The sequence below is a fragment of the Solanum dulcamara genome, chromosome 12 (genome assembly GCF_947179165.1).
Source record: "Solanum dulcamara chromosome 12, daSolDulc1.2, whole genome shotgun sequence".
Classification (NCBI taxonomy): domain Eukaryota; kingdom Viridiplantae; phylum Streptophyta; class Magnoliopsida; order Solanales; family Solanaceae; genus Solanum; species Solanum dulcamara.
The window spans coordinates 39,748,756-39,765,585 of record NC_077248.1 but is presented as its reverse complement, the minus strand read 5'-3'; the positions used below and the strand labels follow the sequence as shown (position 1 = coordinate 39,765,585).

Genomic DNA, 16,830 nt, shown 5'->3' with positions numbered 1-16,830 from the left:
AAAATAGTCACGGCATATTTCCAATACTAAGTCAATATGATTAGTCACATTATGCATGTCATTAGAAGTCATCAAATTTTTGTTTCATTATCCTTTTTTCACATAATTAGGATCAATCGGTGAGCAAGTTCTCCAAGGCAATTTCTACCATCAATCATGAGCAAGTTGACACTTTCCTTAAGTTTACATCACAATGATCTGTCAAGCATTTCATCGAATTCACATCAATTTCAAAGTCAAGAACTTCACATTTTCGATTACAACCGTAACATGCATTGCCTTTTTGTTATCTCCATTATTTTATTAAGGTCAATTTACATGAATAATAAATCATAACCTCATTCCATTACTCCCGAACACATACAAGAAAGGAAATTTGAGGATTCTACAAAATTTATGGAGTTTTAGAAGTTTACTTGCTTTAATCAAATCACGATCAATAAACCACTTGACCATCCCCTTCCGAACAATATCTTACATACCACAATCTAATAAAATAAATAATCACAATAAGATTTCAAAACTAATAATACCCAGACCCAAAAACTTACCCAAATTTATGATGAAATCCTAAATATCAAGTCTAGGATTAGGTCTCAATTCCTCCAAACATCATAAATACAATAGAATTCATATCATACAATACACCTAATATTTAATTACATCACCCTATATACTTATAAAAATTAGAAGTTGCAGCAGAATATTCATAACAGACATTCCCAAACATGAAGCTAAAAGACCAAAACTGTATCAATTTATGTAGGAATCCTAAGCCCCACCCTTCTATGAATTTTTTTAATTAGATCATCATTATTCCATAACTGACCCACTACTTCTTGTCCCCATAAATTTACAAAATCACCAAAAGTTGCAACAACAACTATGCTTTAACGTTGCAATCACCAATTTTCTATCTAACTTAATTAATATACTAATGACAATTGAATTTTTATTTATTCAACATCTATTAGCTATAGAAGATTAAACACTAACTACCAATTATTTATTTACCTGAACATGTAGTATGAGGCGTCCTTCCTTCTCTCGTCTCAGGATATCAGCCGCACTAGGTAAGGTTTCTCGACCTAATTATAATATTCTAAAAATTGTTAAGCCTCTTTAATTTATTTTAATACATGGTTCAAGTGGTATATGCTATTAAATAAGTTATGGACTTAGCCCAATAGCAACTAACTAGATTAGTTATTTTAAAATACCAATTTAAAATTTTACGAGAAGGATATTTTTTTTAAAGTAAGAAGACTAGTTTTCATAATGACCTAACGAGTCATTACAAATAATTTACCCTTAGTTGTTTAGAAAAACACTTCAATCTCATATATTTAGAAATTATTTCTAGACTAAAGGTGTCCGATTAATTTATATTCTAACCTAGATATTATAGTGATCAAATGATCTAGTTATTTGTTGTTTGTATTATTTAAATAAGATCATTTAAGCTAGATATTATAAATTTGGAATATGCAATAAAGACAACTGCAATAGAAGCAACTAACCAAGAGCTAGATATTATAAATCCAGATTATGTAATAAAGACAACTGCAATAGACGCAACTAATGAAGATATGGAAGATTTTAGTATACAAATTAAAGAATTATTAAACTAGGAGTAATAAGAAGATCTATGTCTAAACGTAGATCTGCATCATTTATGGTAAGAAACCATAGTGAGATAGTAAGAGGAAAAGCAAGAATGATAATAAATTATAAAAGACTTAATGATAATACTAGAACAGACGCGTATAAATTATCCGATAAAGATGAATTAATAAATAGAATATAAGGAAAAAGACTATTTAGTAAATTTGATTGTAAATCAGGATATTGACACGTTAAGATGCATGAAGAAAGTGTGGAATCGACATCATTCAGTTGTCCAGAAGGACATTTTGAATGGTTAGCAATGTCATTTGGATTAAAAACAACACCGCCAATATTTCAGAGAAAAATAGATATTATATTTGGAGACTATAAAATATTTGTTCTAGTATATGTAGATGATATTTTAGTAATTAGTAAAGATATGAAAGAACACTTAGGAAATCTCCAAATAGTTTTTATACTATTTGTAAAAAATAGGATAATAATAAGTAAAAAGAAAATGGAGTTATGTAAAACTCATATAAACTTTCTAGTAATAATATTAGGAGACAGAAAAATAAAATTACAACCTTATATAGGTAAAAAAGTATTAGATATGCTAGATAAACTAGGCAATACTACGGAATTACAAAATATTTTAGGATTAATAAATTATGCAAGAAATTTCATTCAAAAATTAGGAAAAATAGCAAGATCATTATATTCTAAAATAGAAAGGGGAAAAAGTATTTTAATATAGAAGACATTAAATTAGTACAACAGATTAAAGAAAAAATTAAAATATTCCTGATTTAAATATACCATTAGAAATGATTATTTAATCATAGAAACAGACTGAAGTTTCTTAAGATGGGGAGCAGTATATATATCATCCTAAGAAAATTCAGTCTGTTTCTATGATTAAATAATCCATTTCTAATGGTATATTTAAATCGGGAATATTGTTAATTTTTTCTTATAAATATATATAAGAGAATCTTTAGCCCGGTGTCGTGGCGCTCTTAGAAAATAAGAATTTTATTTATGTTAAATCAAAAAAATTGACAAATTCTTTGAGAAACAGAAAACCTATGAGGAAAAAAGAAAACACCACTTCGGCAATGCCGTCGTTTAAGACTCTCCTTATTCCCTTCTCCTCTCTAATTCTCCCTTGATTAACATTTTTCCTTTTGCCTCCTCAATCACTCCTTTGTCCCTGTACTTTCCTTAATTATTAACCACTGACTATTCTCCCAAACTCCATTACTATATGGGAATTCAAGTCTGCAAGTTTTCGGTGTTTCTGGGGTTTGGAATTGCAGGCACAGAAATAGCAAACAAGAACTTTGAATGTGGATATTTTCCTCTGCCCTGTATTCTTCTTTCATCCTCTCCGCTCTAGGGTTTGCTAATGACTTTAAAAGGTGGACATAGATTTACAAGCCCAATTAGACTTGGGAGAAACATATTTGGCAAAGCTATGTAAAATTTGTCAATCTATATTTCTGCAATTCTCTTTCTATTTTGCGAGATAATATTTTTACGCCTTTGATTGTTGAAAAAATTTCTCTTCACACTAGGTCTGTTGTTTGGTCACTGGGTTGATGAAATGATTTCATGATATTTTAAGGATTTGACACTTTAACTTCTACAATTAGATTAATGCCTCTTACAGCTAAGTAGATATATTTGAACAAGTCCAGGTCTAAGGTCATTTAGGTTTGTTAATCTTAGAATAATTATGAAATTATTCATTTTGAAGCAACCAATATAATAGATACAACGTTAGTTGATGTTAGTATGTTTTTATACTCCGTTAAACAGTCAGTTTAATCAATGTTTGAAATTAACAATTGAGTTTAGATACCATTGATGCTATTGTTATGATTCTTAGTACCCTTTTCCATTTATTTAGTTCCTAAGGTCATTATATAAAAACTCATCCCGTTCAAGTAGTTTCTTGATTTGCTGATTTTTATGAGCAAAATGTAGAGTTTATAGCCTTTTTCCCAGTTTTGCTTTTATGCAGATTTTAATTTGTGAACTTTGTAATTTTGATTATTTATTCATGTGTCTATTCTGCTAGATTTATGATACTCTTTAGTTGCTGCCTACCAAGGTTCAAGTTAGAGTGTTTTCATTGACCATGACACTATAAGCTTTTGACCTTCCAAGAAAGTTCATGAACAAGCTATGGATCAGAATAGTAGGGACGTAATCATGCGCGAGTTTCACTCTAAATTCCTCTGTCCCCTTATCACAACTTATTTGTTGGCTCGTGGTATTGATGTACAAGTATCATTTGTGATTTCTCAATTTAGTCGGAGAATAATCTTCATCGTATTGGAATCAATGGCAGGTTTCGAAGAAAATGAGTTGCAATCAACTTTGTAATGTAGGCGAGATCGTCTATTGTGGCTTCACCGCAGCGAAGAAAACTGGATTATTGGTAACTACTAAACCAATTCTGAAATAAAAATACTATATGCTTATTTTTTTACGCTCATGAAGTGTTCAAAACATACCCTATACTTGCAACATGAAAGATTTAATGCGGACTTCACCAATTCTTTTTTACTAAAAAGTTATGAGTCTACAAATCTGTCCCATCTTTTTTGAATATATGTGGAGTATGTAAGTCGAATGACGTATTTCTTCACTATTATATATTATTCTACCAATATTATATTTTGGCCTTTGCAAAATGTGTTGTTTCATCCTCTTTTGCGAGCATTTCTAAGTTTCAAATATAAGTGGTTAAGTTGAGGTACTCTTCAAAGATTTTGAGCTGTTATTATTTTTTAAAAATTAATTCCTCACCATCTTCTTTATTTTTTCCCTGTAGAGAAAAATTATTTCTCCATTAATGCAACTAACAGTGATGAAAGTTACAAGATATTAATTATATCGAATGTGCACGATGTCATCCCTAAATATATACAATTTGGTTCCATTTTAGAATCCTTCCTATGGTATTGAAAGAAGGAGAAATTAGTTGGTCCTTTTGATAATTTCATTCATACAAGTTTTTAGTTTATTGTTCTAGATTATAAAGTGGCGTGAATGTCATGATCCAATTTCTTAGGCCGTGATGGCGCCTACTAACACCCATCCGCAAGTAATCCTAACCCTTCAACCTTAGCCCAGAACCAAAGGCAATGAGCTATCAAGAGGAAGACAAATAAATAGAAAGAAAATAAGTAATAATGAGAAGAAAGAGGACGACTGAAACAATTACAAGAAACCACCCCAAGATCTAACATCAGTCAGTAATCGAGCATCTAAACCAAAACAGAAGTACAAGGCTTTTACAAATGTAATATGAGTATAGACAGTCTTCTAAAGCAAGTAAATACTAGTTCTAATTTGTCATGGATGGAAATTGGCAACTTCGAACGCCAGGAGCTCACTAAATCTCTGAGTAGAAGCTTCTCCGCAATAGTCTAAATCAACAACGATGACTCTTACTATGATCTGCAGGGGGAAGGAGTGTAGTATGAGTACCAAATGAATGGTACTCAGTTGGCATAGGCCTACTGAGCTCCACAGATAAAGCAAGTATAATTAATATATAATTAGGTAAATACTACACAAGTAACTAATTAGAAATTATCACAAGAATGACTGAAAGATAAGGTAAGAAGACTGGAAACATAGATAAAGAAATAAAGTCAAAGAACACACCTGAAATGCAATCCAACAACCTATTAACGGGAAGAACACATCATAGGAGTCTACTAATAAAAATACAGTACTAACTGACAACTCTAACCACATAATCACCTAGGAACTATTCCGACTGAGCCTAGCAGGAATTACCAAACATAATCCAACTCAAATTCCACGTAAACCATCTATCAATACAACCAAAGGTACCAACTACAAGCAAGTATAATCAGATAATAACTTACCAGATGCCCATACCCCCAAAAGGTATAAATAATAACAAACATACCCCCGACCCCATAAAATCGAGGGACCATACCATAATGAATGTAAGTTTGTAGTAAAAACTAGTGACATCATCGGTAGCTCTCAAAAAACAACAACAAGTGGATAGACCCACCCCGGTCCCGGCCTACCAGGTTGGACCCATGTGACTCCCTCATCCAGTTTAGTGGTACACTAGCCAGATGGGCCCATAGGGGATGCGGGAAGTCCGTTACACTGCTTGGGCCCAAACCAGGTCTTACATAGACAAATAGCATCCCCATAGGGTATCGGATAGTGAAAAACCAAGCCGCTGTAGAAAGGGCATCGCCGCACTGAATATCAGTAACCTAGTAACCTCAACTGTGAGAACTCTGAAAAGGGGCCACCCACATAGACAGTAAACTCCTAGGGGCATGGCCCAACTAACAAGAGTAAACCCGGGGGCATCGGTGGGCTAAGAAAGGGCATTGACGCACCAAATAGCCAAGTACAACTGAGTGCATCCCAGATGCCTCTAATGCCTCAAGTAGAAAATGGAGTATATCCCCGATGCCTCATAAGTTTCCAAAACTACTGATCAAGTATCCATGTGGTACGAATCCCATTAAAACCAGTTTAAGAGTAGAAAAAGTATGAGAAATCCTTCTCAAAGCAGTAGTTAAAAACCAATGAAATACCGGGATCGTACCATAAAATAAGTGAACATGCTCAAACAATGCAAGCATGCCATCACCAACATCCAAACAAGATACACATAACCATAAGGAAATACCAGGTCCTAGCTCATAATAAGTCAAAGAACTAACTTGGGATCCAATCGCTCCTCGGAGATGGCCCCGGGCCTAATAATAGATAATAGATAAGATGGCATCATAAGCCTACCGCTAAACAAAAACAAAATAATAAAGGCATGACTTCAAATTATAAAGGGGGAGAAATATCTCTAAGAACGACGCCTTACCCTAAAATAAGCCACCTCAGCTCCCAACCAACACTACTAAGCCAAACCTACGTCTACGACGAGCCCTAGAGGTCTCAGGCACTAGCATAAAAGGGGTATCCTATCCATAATAAGCTTTACTGAAAGCTACCCCTAGCTAAGAGGGAAACAACCACATGATAAGGTGCCTAAGGCTCAAACCCAGCCTAAGACCATCAGTATAGATCCTAAACAGGATAATAAATGCTAAGTCACCACCATAACCAAAGCTTACAACCTAATCTAAGGATTTCACATGACTATTCTAGCCTATGGCTCACCCGGGAACAAGAAAATAGGATCGGGTGAGGAGAATGCTAATCTCGGCAAATACCCACCTAAGTCACAAATAAAGCATACTACACGATATCTAGTAGAGTTCAGTCAAAAGGGGGAGATCGTAGCCTACATTGAAGCCTATCACGCGCACTACAAATCCACCACAATGAAGCTCTCGTCCTCCAAATCATCTCCAATCGCCGCCATGCTAACAAAATGTTAATCATATCATCAATATGATCATTATGATACTAAAATTATCGAATTCTGAGATGGGCCAATTTCGGGGTCTAAAATGAGAAAAGAGGGACCTACATCAGGAATTCTGGAATTAACCCCCAAATAGGTTCTAAACGTCACTCTGAGCTCATAAATAACCATTATAACACAATTCGGGATCGAGAAACTACACAAAATGAACATGCAATAAATATTCTTAAAAATCTGAACTAAAGAAGAAAATGGCAGCTTCTTGATCATCTAATTTTGAAAAACCGAGACCCTTCCAACCCAAACAAATTAAACTATGACGATACTTGCAAAAAACCCCACATTCTAGCCTACAAAATAACTCAAATCGGATTTAAATTGATCAAGTTACAACCTCCACAATTTCAACAAAATACATCTTTGAAAATCACTATAGCAGTGGCTAAAAATGAATTCTTACCTCACACGAAACTTCTCCTCGTGTTTTCAAGCTCACCACCAGATTCCGCACAACATTCCCTAGAAATTAGACCTTTGAATGCCCAATTTGACCTCAAGATGATGGATAAAATAATGTTTAAAGTTTGGAAGAGAAGTCAAAATTCATTTTGGTCTTCATTAAAAAGACCAACTCAATGGCCTTCACGAACACGGCTATAGTGCTCCGCGAATGCGGAGGCGAAGACTCTTGACCTTTGTGAACGCTATGCGGAGAGCAACTCTGTGAACAAGGCCAAGTGCCAATGATCGCAGAGAACAAAACTCCTTGCACTAGATATCTGCTAATAAGCTGATATTTCTCAAGTTCAAATATTCCAATGAGGTGCTCGAAATTCGTTCGGAATCCCATGCGCGCGAACGAGATATGCTACCCTACCAAATTTGACATTCTAAACTCAATGGCACAGACAAAATTTTCATACGAGTTTATTACGATTGAAAGTGGGTCCCACACCCAAAAGACCATTTTAAGCCAAAAATCCACAACGGGCCTCAGTATTAGACCGAAAGCCTCGAGAAGTGAATGAAAGGTCATTCTAGACCAAACTCGATATTTCGGAACTAACCATGCTGCCATAATTTTCATCAGAGTGTGTCTTCCAAGAATGGTGACCAAAGTCAACTATAGGCCAAATTTCAAAGGCAAAAATGCCAAATGATCCTAAACTCGTACCGATCGCCTCGGTACTCATGCGGGCCATGCTACTAGCCTAATTTGGCTATTTTGAAGATGATAAAACCGTCAAAATTTTGTTCTAAGGCCTGTCTTCTGAAATTATGACCTAAGTCAACTTTTCAAGTTATATAAGCTCCAAAATAGGGAAACGAGCATAAAAATCAAATGAATGACCACGCGACCGAACTATCAGTGCCAGCAAGTCATAAATGATTTAGGATCGCTGCAGGAAAGTTCTAAATGCTAAAAAGATTGAAAAATAAAGAAAATGACCTAAAGGGTCATTACAATGAAATTATATTTTTTTAATCTGCTTATTCTTATTTAGACTTCAGATATTTTATTGAGCTATTTATCTGGGGTTGATGATAAGGGCTGAAAGCCAGCCACTTTTGAGCTCTTAGGCAGGGGGGATTTAGGAGTAAGAGTAAAATTATTTTTTCTTTAAAGAGTTATATATAAATTGTTGAATTCCCTTTAACATAAGTGAGAATTACAATGAAGTGACAAACGATATTTTGAAATTACTTTATTATAATTTCAAATCTCAGGTTTTGCATTCGTATAGATATCCATAATTCTGTTTTTAAAATTTTTGGCTTTATCGTTGGATCAAATATTTTAACTTTGAATCCTTAATTAATTGGATTGAATTGAAATAGTATTTGATTACTCCCTAAAACGTTGTATGTGGTGTTTCAATTTTCGATGAAAATAATATTGATTATGTATTTTGGGCATAACTTTTTATAGGATAGTCCAAATTAGGTGATTTAAATTTTTGAATTACCTATAACTTTCGTGACCATATCATAAGATTTGGATGATAAGTAGGTCAAATAAATTAATTTTTGCAAGACATGATACTGTGATGAAATAGAGTATTTTTAGAAGCAAAATCATATCTCACAGTAGGATGCTTCAAATCTGTTGATTCTTGAACGACACAAAATTATAATTCTAGACCTACAATTCATATGAAGACACCAAATCCTAATTAGTAAGTTATTTTATTCAAATGCAGCTCCAAAAAAAGGTATTCCATTAAAAGAAGGTTTATTTCACCAACCATGGAAATATCTATATCCATTTGACATCACCCATGACATCAATAGTCCTTCATTTAATATCACCCATGACATCACAATCCTTCATTAAATTTTCAAGATCATCCATTGTAATTATTTTTATTTATTTTTAGGTCCCTCCTCCACATCTATAAATACCACTTTATTTTCTCATTTTATTCATCAAGCTTTCTCAAGCAAATCTTTTCTCTATACACTTCTTACTCATTCTGAATAAAATTTTAGTTTTTAGTAGTGTATAAATACTATTCTGGTGATTCATATACTCCGAGTAGTACACCAAATCGCTCCAACACGGAGAAAAGGCTAGGGGTTCAAAAGTCTTCATTGAGTTTTTCAATTTAGAGTAAAGCTTCGGATTCCAGGCATGTAAGGCTATTCATAGTATTGGATTGAGTTCGTCCATGCGCCCAATATTTAAATTTATCGTAATTGAGTTATAGTTGAGTTTTACCCTAATCTTGAATTCTAAATGAATTAATTTTTCTTCTATTGAGTACGATATATTTATGCATTGAGATTATTATTATTATTATTATTATTATTATTATTATTATTATTATTATTATTATCTCTCATATTATTAAAATTATTGTTCGTGGCTACTTTCCCATGAACCCTAAATGATTTGATATTTTTGAATATTTTTATGCATATTTTGAGTAAAGATATTGGCTTTTAATATTCATTGACTAAAAGAATCATTTGAATTAATATTATATATATATTTTATTGAGTTTTAAAAGAGCAAATGAATTGAGTTTAAATGAATTTGATTAAATGATTTTTTGAGCAAGATGTTTTGATGAGATGTAAATGATGTTTTAAAGTGTAATGATTGATGAAAAGGTAATGATATAAGTTTGGTGTTTTAAATAAAATTTTAATAAGACTAGATGATGATGTTAATATGAGCACATATTTTGGGAGTAGTATTGACCACCGAGTTGGGTACGCGTTTAATTAATTCAAACCCCAGAACTACATAGCCAACGTAGGATGGAGGCTATACCTCTTATGTTCCAAAAAGAGGACTTCGATTATTGGATCCAACATGATGATGTTCTTTACCCTAGCAAGTTATTGGATGGATTTGGCAACGACATCACTTCATTGTATCATCACTAGCTAATATGTGATGATTGTCGGTTAGAGAAACTTCCAACTGAGTAAGCATTGCTTATTATTTTTTTTTTTAAACTTGCATTACATACTGATGTTGAGATGATGTTGACTTCTAAGCTGAGTTTTCCTAAGAGGAGTTTCTTGATATCTGTCCTTACTTTCCTGCCATTTTACATACTCGCACATTCCATTTGCTAACTTCATTCGACTTGTATCGTTTTATTATGCAGATACAGGTGTTAGAAATCCTCAAAAGGCTCATCATTGAAGATCATTAATTTCCAGCTATTTGGTGAGTCCTTCTTGTATTCGAAGGAACTCTTTATCCTTTTATTATTATTGAGTATTATGTTTCTTTTGAGGTAGCCATGGACATGTCATCGATACCATCTGGTAGTGTTAGAGGCTTCCTAGATAAAGTTTGATTATGTAATTGGAGTAGTTCTCCTTTAAAACTACTTATAAGGATTATTTCTTTCCTTTGATGTTGATGGTGGAGAGCCCACATAAGTATTCTTATTTTCACTTAAGTCTCCGCTGATGAACAAATGAGTGATGGGACCAAGTGGTTCTCTCGAAGGCCAGAGATGATTTCTGAGTGCCGGCCATGCCTAGAGTACCTTTTCGAAGGTGACAAACTTAGAATGATAGCACAGAGTTCAAGAGTCCTAGGGGGTCTATGAAGCCGTGTCTAGTAGAATCTTGCTTATGGGTGTGTCGTGCACCACACTTATAATCAGGAGGCTATAAGACATTAGGATTTGTTTCACTTCTTTCATAATCTGAGTTCATGCAATAAAGTTTAACTCTATAAATATTCCTTTCTAATTTGTGTGTTTATACATTGCAGAACATGCCTCCTAAACGTACAGTCAGTTAGAGAAATGCTATCGAGAAACGCTATCAATACTGAGGTTCTACAATTAGAGATGCCTCCACCATGAACCAAGGGATGACCTTCAAGGTCTATTGAGGTACCCCAAATACCTACTATTCAGACCACTCCTACTTCATAGGTAGAATTCAGATGAGCTATTGCCATGCCCACTCAACTGGTAGCTGCCCACGTAGGTAACCATAGTTCACCAACTCCTAGCTCTAGCTCTCAAGAGTGGTCTTCCACCATAAGGATTAGAGATTTTCTGAGGATGAACCTTCTAGTCTTCATGGGTTCTAAGGTTGAGGAGGATCCTCAAAATTTCATTGATGAGATGTGGAAGATCTTAAAAGTGATGCATACTACCGAGCTTGAGGGTATTGAGTTGGTTTTCTACCAGCTCAAGGATATGGCGAACGTGTGGTATGACCAGTGGGAGAAGAGTCGCAGCAAGGATACTATACCTGTAATTTGGGATGAGTTTGAAAGTGCTTTCCTTGATCACTTCTTTCCCCAAGAGCTACGGGAAGAAAAAGTTGAGAAGTTTGTGAACCTCAAGAAGGAGAGCATGACTATAAAGGAGTATAGATTGAAATTTATTCAGTTGTCTAAACATGCCCCAGAAATGATTCCTCATATGAGGTCTAAGATAAGAAAGTTTTGTCTTTGGCCTAGGCAAACATGTAAAGAAATAATGTAAGAAAATGTTAATGATTTCTGACATGGATTTTTCTAGATTGATGGTGTATTCTTAGTAGGTTGAGGATGACAAGAAAAAGGACTGAGAGGAAAACTTAAGTAAGAAGGCTAAGTTTGCTGGGCATGAGAACGAGCAGAAGCAAGGGAAGGGTAAAAAGTCCATCTTTAAAAAGAGATCTTTTAATTATGCACCTTCTTCAATAAGTGTTTTTACACCTAATCATAGGTCGCTGAGTAACCAGAACTTTCGAGCTTAGGGTTTTCAGTCCTAATTAAGTGTGGCTCAATGTTCTAGAGGAAAGCCATCGCGTGCTAGATATTAGAAGCTTTATTTGGGAGAGTGTCGTGTGGGCACCAATGCTTGCTACAAATGTGGAAAGACAGGTCACTTCCAAAATGAGTGTCCTTCAAAGAGACAAGGAGATGGAGGTAGTAGAGTTCAGTTTCCTTCTACAACACCGCAGAATAAAGGTAATCAGAGAGGTGCAGCTTCAGGTGCAGATAGGGGAACAAACCGTCTGTATGCTATGGGTAGTCATCATGACCAAGAGAATACACCCAATGTTGTTACTTGTATGATTTGAGTCTTTTCTTTTGATGTGTATGCATTACTTGATCCGGGTGCTACATTATCTTTTGTAACTCCTTACTTGGCTAGTAAATTTGAGGTCCTTCCTAAGTGTCTTCTTGAGCCTTTCAGTGTGTCTACTACTGTTGGTGAGTCTATCTTGAGGCAGTTAAGAACTGGCCTAGATCCATCTCTCCAATCAACATAAAGAGTTTCTTAGGTTTGGCTGGTTACTATAGGAGGTTTGTTGAAGGAATTTCATCTATATCCTCACTATTGACTCAACGGACTCAGGAAAAGGCTAAGTTTCAATAGTGTGATGCTTGTGAGAAAAGCTTTCAAGAGTTGAAAGCTAGATTGACTACTGCTCCAGTATTCTCCCTACCCAAGGGAATGGATGGTTTTGTAATCTATTATGATGCTTCTATAGTTAGGTTGGGATGTGTATTGATGTAGAAAGGAAAGGTCACTACCTATGCCTCCAGAAAGCTTAAGAGTCATGAGAGAAACTACCTCACTCATGACCTTGTGTTGACAGCTATGGTAGTTGCTCTTAAGATTTGGTGTCACTATCTTTATAGTGTACATATGAATGTATTCACAGACTACAAGAACTTGCAGTATGTATTCAGTCATAAGGATCTGAACTTAAGACAGAAAAGATGGCTAGAGTTGCTCAAGGATTATGACATGAGTATTATCTACCACCTAGGTAAAGTAAACGTAGTTCCCGATGCTTTTAGCAGGTTATCCATGGGGAGTACGGCCCATGTGAAAGATGAAAAGAAGGAGTTGGCAAAGAAAGTGCATAGACTTGCATATTTGGGAGTTCAACTTATTGACTCTAATGAGGGTGATAAAATAGTCTGGAATGGAGCTGAATCATCTCTAGTTGCAGAGGTGAAAGGAAAGCAAAATCAGGACCCCATACTCTTTCAACGGAAAGATGAGATTCACAAGCAAAAGGTAATGGCTTGTGCCAAAGGGGGAGATAGAGTGTTGAGATATCAATAGAGATTATGTGTTCCGTGTTGATGGCATTTGGGAGAGAATCATGGTAGAAACCCATAATTACAAATATTTCATCCATCTAGGTTGGACAAAGATGTACCGTGACTTGAGAGAAGTATAATGGTAGAGTGGAATAAAGAGGAATATAGCAGAGTTTGTGTGCAAGTGCCCAAATTGCCAACAAGTTAAAGTTGAGCACCAAAGGCCTTATGTAGTGGTTTAAAATATAGAGATCCCAGAATGGAAGTGGGAGATGATCAACATAGACTTCATTATCAATTTATCGCAAACCCGCAAACAGTATGACTCTATTTGGGTAATTGTGGATAGGATGACCAAATCGGCCCATTTCTTACCGGTTAAGACCACGAACACTGCAAAGAATTATGCCAAACTGTATCTTAGAGAGATTGTTAGACTACGTAGAGTTTCTTTGTCTATCATATCAGATAGGGGAGCTCAATTTACTACTTGGTTTTGGAAGTCATTTCAAAAGGGTTTGGGTTCAAGAGTGAACCTTAGTATTGCTTTTCATCTGCAGATAGACAACCAGATAGAGCGTATGATACAAACTTTAGAGGATATGTTGAGATCCTGTGTCATCGACTTCAAAGGTAATTGAGATGATCATTTACCTTTTATTGAGTTTGCATACAATAATAGCTTTCGAGTACTCAAATGGCTCTTTATAAAGCTCTGTATGGGAGGAAATGTAGATCACTAATTAGTTGATTCAAAGTTGGTGAAGCTGAGTTGATTAGACCGGATTTGGTTCACCAAGCTATGGAGAAGGTGAAAACCATCCAAGAGAGGTTGAGGATTGCTCAGAGTCGCTAAAAATCCTACACTGATACTAGGAGGAGAGATTTGGAGTTCAAAGTATATGATTGGGTATACTTGAAAATTTCACCCATGAAGGGTGTGATAATATTTGGAAAGAAAGGGAAGCTTAGTCCCCGCTATATTGGTCCTTATCAGATTGTGAAGAGGGTTGGTAACATAGCCTATGAATTAGAGTTGCCCCTAAAATTAGCAGTTATTCATCCTGTGTTTCATATCTCTATGCTTAAGAAGTGTTTGGCAGACCCTTCACTTGTTCTCTCGACTGAGAACATTGGGGTGAAGGAGAGTTTGAATTAAGAAGAGATTTCATTCTAGATTCTAGATCGTCAAGTTCGCAAATTAAGAACTAAGGAAGTGACATCTGTCAAAATCCTATGGCGAAATCAATTTGTTGAAGAGGCTACACGGGAAGCTGAAGAAGATATGAAGGCTAAATATCCTCATCTATTCGTGCCTTTCGAGGATGATGTTCAAGGTAATATTCTTTACTTTTACCTTCGAATAGATGTGTATTCTTTAGGTTGAGTCATTACCTATTTGAGTATGTGTTGTTTGAGCATTTGAGTATCAGAGTTTTAGAGAAATTGATGTCTTGATAATATTCGTTATTCATGTCCCCTAGTTTCATCTTCATTCGAGGACGAATGATCCCATGGGGGAGATATTGTAACACCCCCTAAAATATTATATTTGGGATTTCAATTCTCAATGAAAAATGATACTGCTTCTGTATTTTAGGCATAGCCTTTCATAGAATAGTTCAAATTAGGTGATTCAAATTTTTAAATAACCTCAACGTCATTATAACTTTGTGATACCATATCTTAAGATTTAGAGGATAAGTAGGTCAAATAAATTAATTTTTGCAATCCATGGTGCTGTGACGAAATGGAGTATTTATAGAAGAAAAATCATATCTCAACATAGGATGCTCCAAATCGGTTGATTCTTAAACGACATAAAATCAGACTTCTGGAGCTATAATTCATAGACACCAAATCCTAATTAGGAAGTTATTTTGTTCAAACGCAGCTCTGAAAAAGGGTATTCTATTAAAAGAAGGTTTATCTTACCAATCATAGAAATATCTAGATCCATTTGACATCACCCATGACATCAATTGTCGTCCATTTAACACCACTTATGAAATCAAAATCCTCCATTGAATTTTCAAGATCATCCTTTGTAATTATTTTTATTTATTGTTAGGTCACTCCTCCACACCTTTAAATACCCACTTATTTCCTTATTTTATTCACCAAACTTTCTCAAGCAACTCTTCTCTCTATACACTTCTATACTCATTTTCAAATATAGATTAGTTTTTATTAGTGTAAAAATACTATTATGGTGATTCTTATACTCCGGGTACACCAAAATGCTCCGACGAGGAGAAAAGGCTAGGAGTTCAAGAGTGTTCATTGAGTTCTTCAATTTTTAGTAAAGTTTTGGATTCCAAGTATGTAAGGCTATTCATAGCATTGGATTGAGTTCGTCCATGCACCCAATATTTAAATTTATCGTAATTGAGTTACAGTTGAGTTTTACCCTAATCTTGAATTCTAAATGAATTACTTCTTCTTTTATTGAGTTAGATCTATTTATGGATTGAGATTATTATTATTATTATTATCTCTTATATTATTGGAATTATTGTTCGTGATTACTTTCCCATTAACCCTAATTGATTTAATGTTCATGAATATTTTTATGTGTGTTTTGAGTAAAGATGTTGGCTTTTAATATTCATTGACAAAAAGAGTGATTTGAATTAATACTATGTATGTATTTTATTGAGTTTTGAAAGATGAAAGAATTGAGTTTAAATGATGTTTTGATGATATGTAAATGTTGTTTTGAAGTGTAATGATGGATGAAAAGGTAATGAGATGAGTTTGATGTTTTAAATAAAATTCCACTAAGACTAGATGACGATGTTAATATAAGCACATATTTCAGAAGTAGTATTGAGCACCGAGTTGGGTAAGAGTTTAATTGACGCAAACACCAGAACTATGTAGCCAGCGTAGGATGGAGGCTATACATCTTAAGTCCCAAAATGATGACTTTGATAATTGGATCCAAGATAGTGATGTCCTTTACCCTGACAAAGTATTGGACGGATGTGGCAATGACATCACTTCGTTGTATCATCACTAGCTCATAAGTGATGGTTCTCGATTAGAGAGACTTCCAACTGATTAAGTATTCATTATTATTATTATTTTTAAACTTGAATTACATATTAATGTTGAGTTCTACGCTAAGTTTTCCTAAGAGGAGTTTCTTGATATCTGTTTTTACTTTCCTATCATTTTACATACTCATACATTCCATGTGCTGACATTATTCGACGTGCATTATTTTATGATGCAGATACAGATGTTAGAGATCCTCAACAGGCGCATCATTGAAGATCATTACTTTCCATCTATT

General features: G+C 34.7%; 1 long non-coding RNA gene across 9 annotated transcripts in view; it reads left to right on the top strand.

Moving 5' to 3' along the window:
• Positions 1 to 2,677: 2,677 nt before the first annotated feature.
• LOC129876329 (uncharacterized) overlaps positions 2,678 to 16,830 on the top strand; it is a 63,010-nt gene continuing 48,857 nt past the window's right edge. For 2 of the 9 annotated variants that reach the window (XR_008763364.1, XR_008763362.1), the window contains exons 1-5: positions 2,678 to 3,029; positions 3,692 to 3,886; positions 3,965 to 4,054; positions 10,627 to 10,688; positions 11,247 to 14,869. This is a non-coding gene — a long non-coding RNA (uncharacterized LOC129876329). Of the gene's footprint in view, positions 3,088 to 3,691; positions 3,887 to 3,964; positions 4,055 to 10,626; positions 10,689 to 11,246; positions 14,870 to 16,770 lie in introns of all 9 variants that reach the window. The other 7 variants (XR_008763359.1, XR_008763361.1, XR_008763357.1 and 4 more) reach the window with 7 other exon arrangements.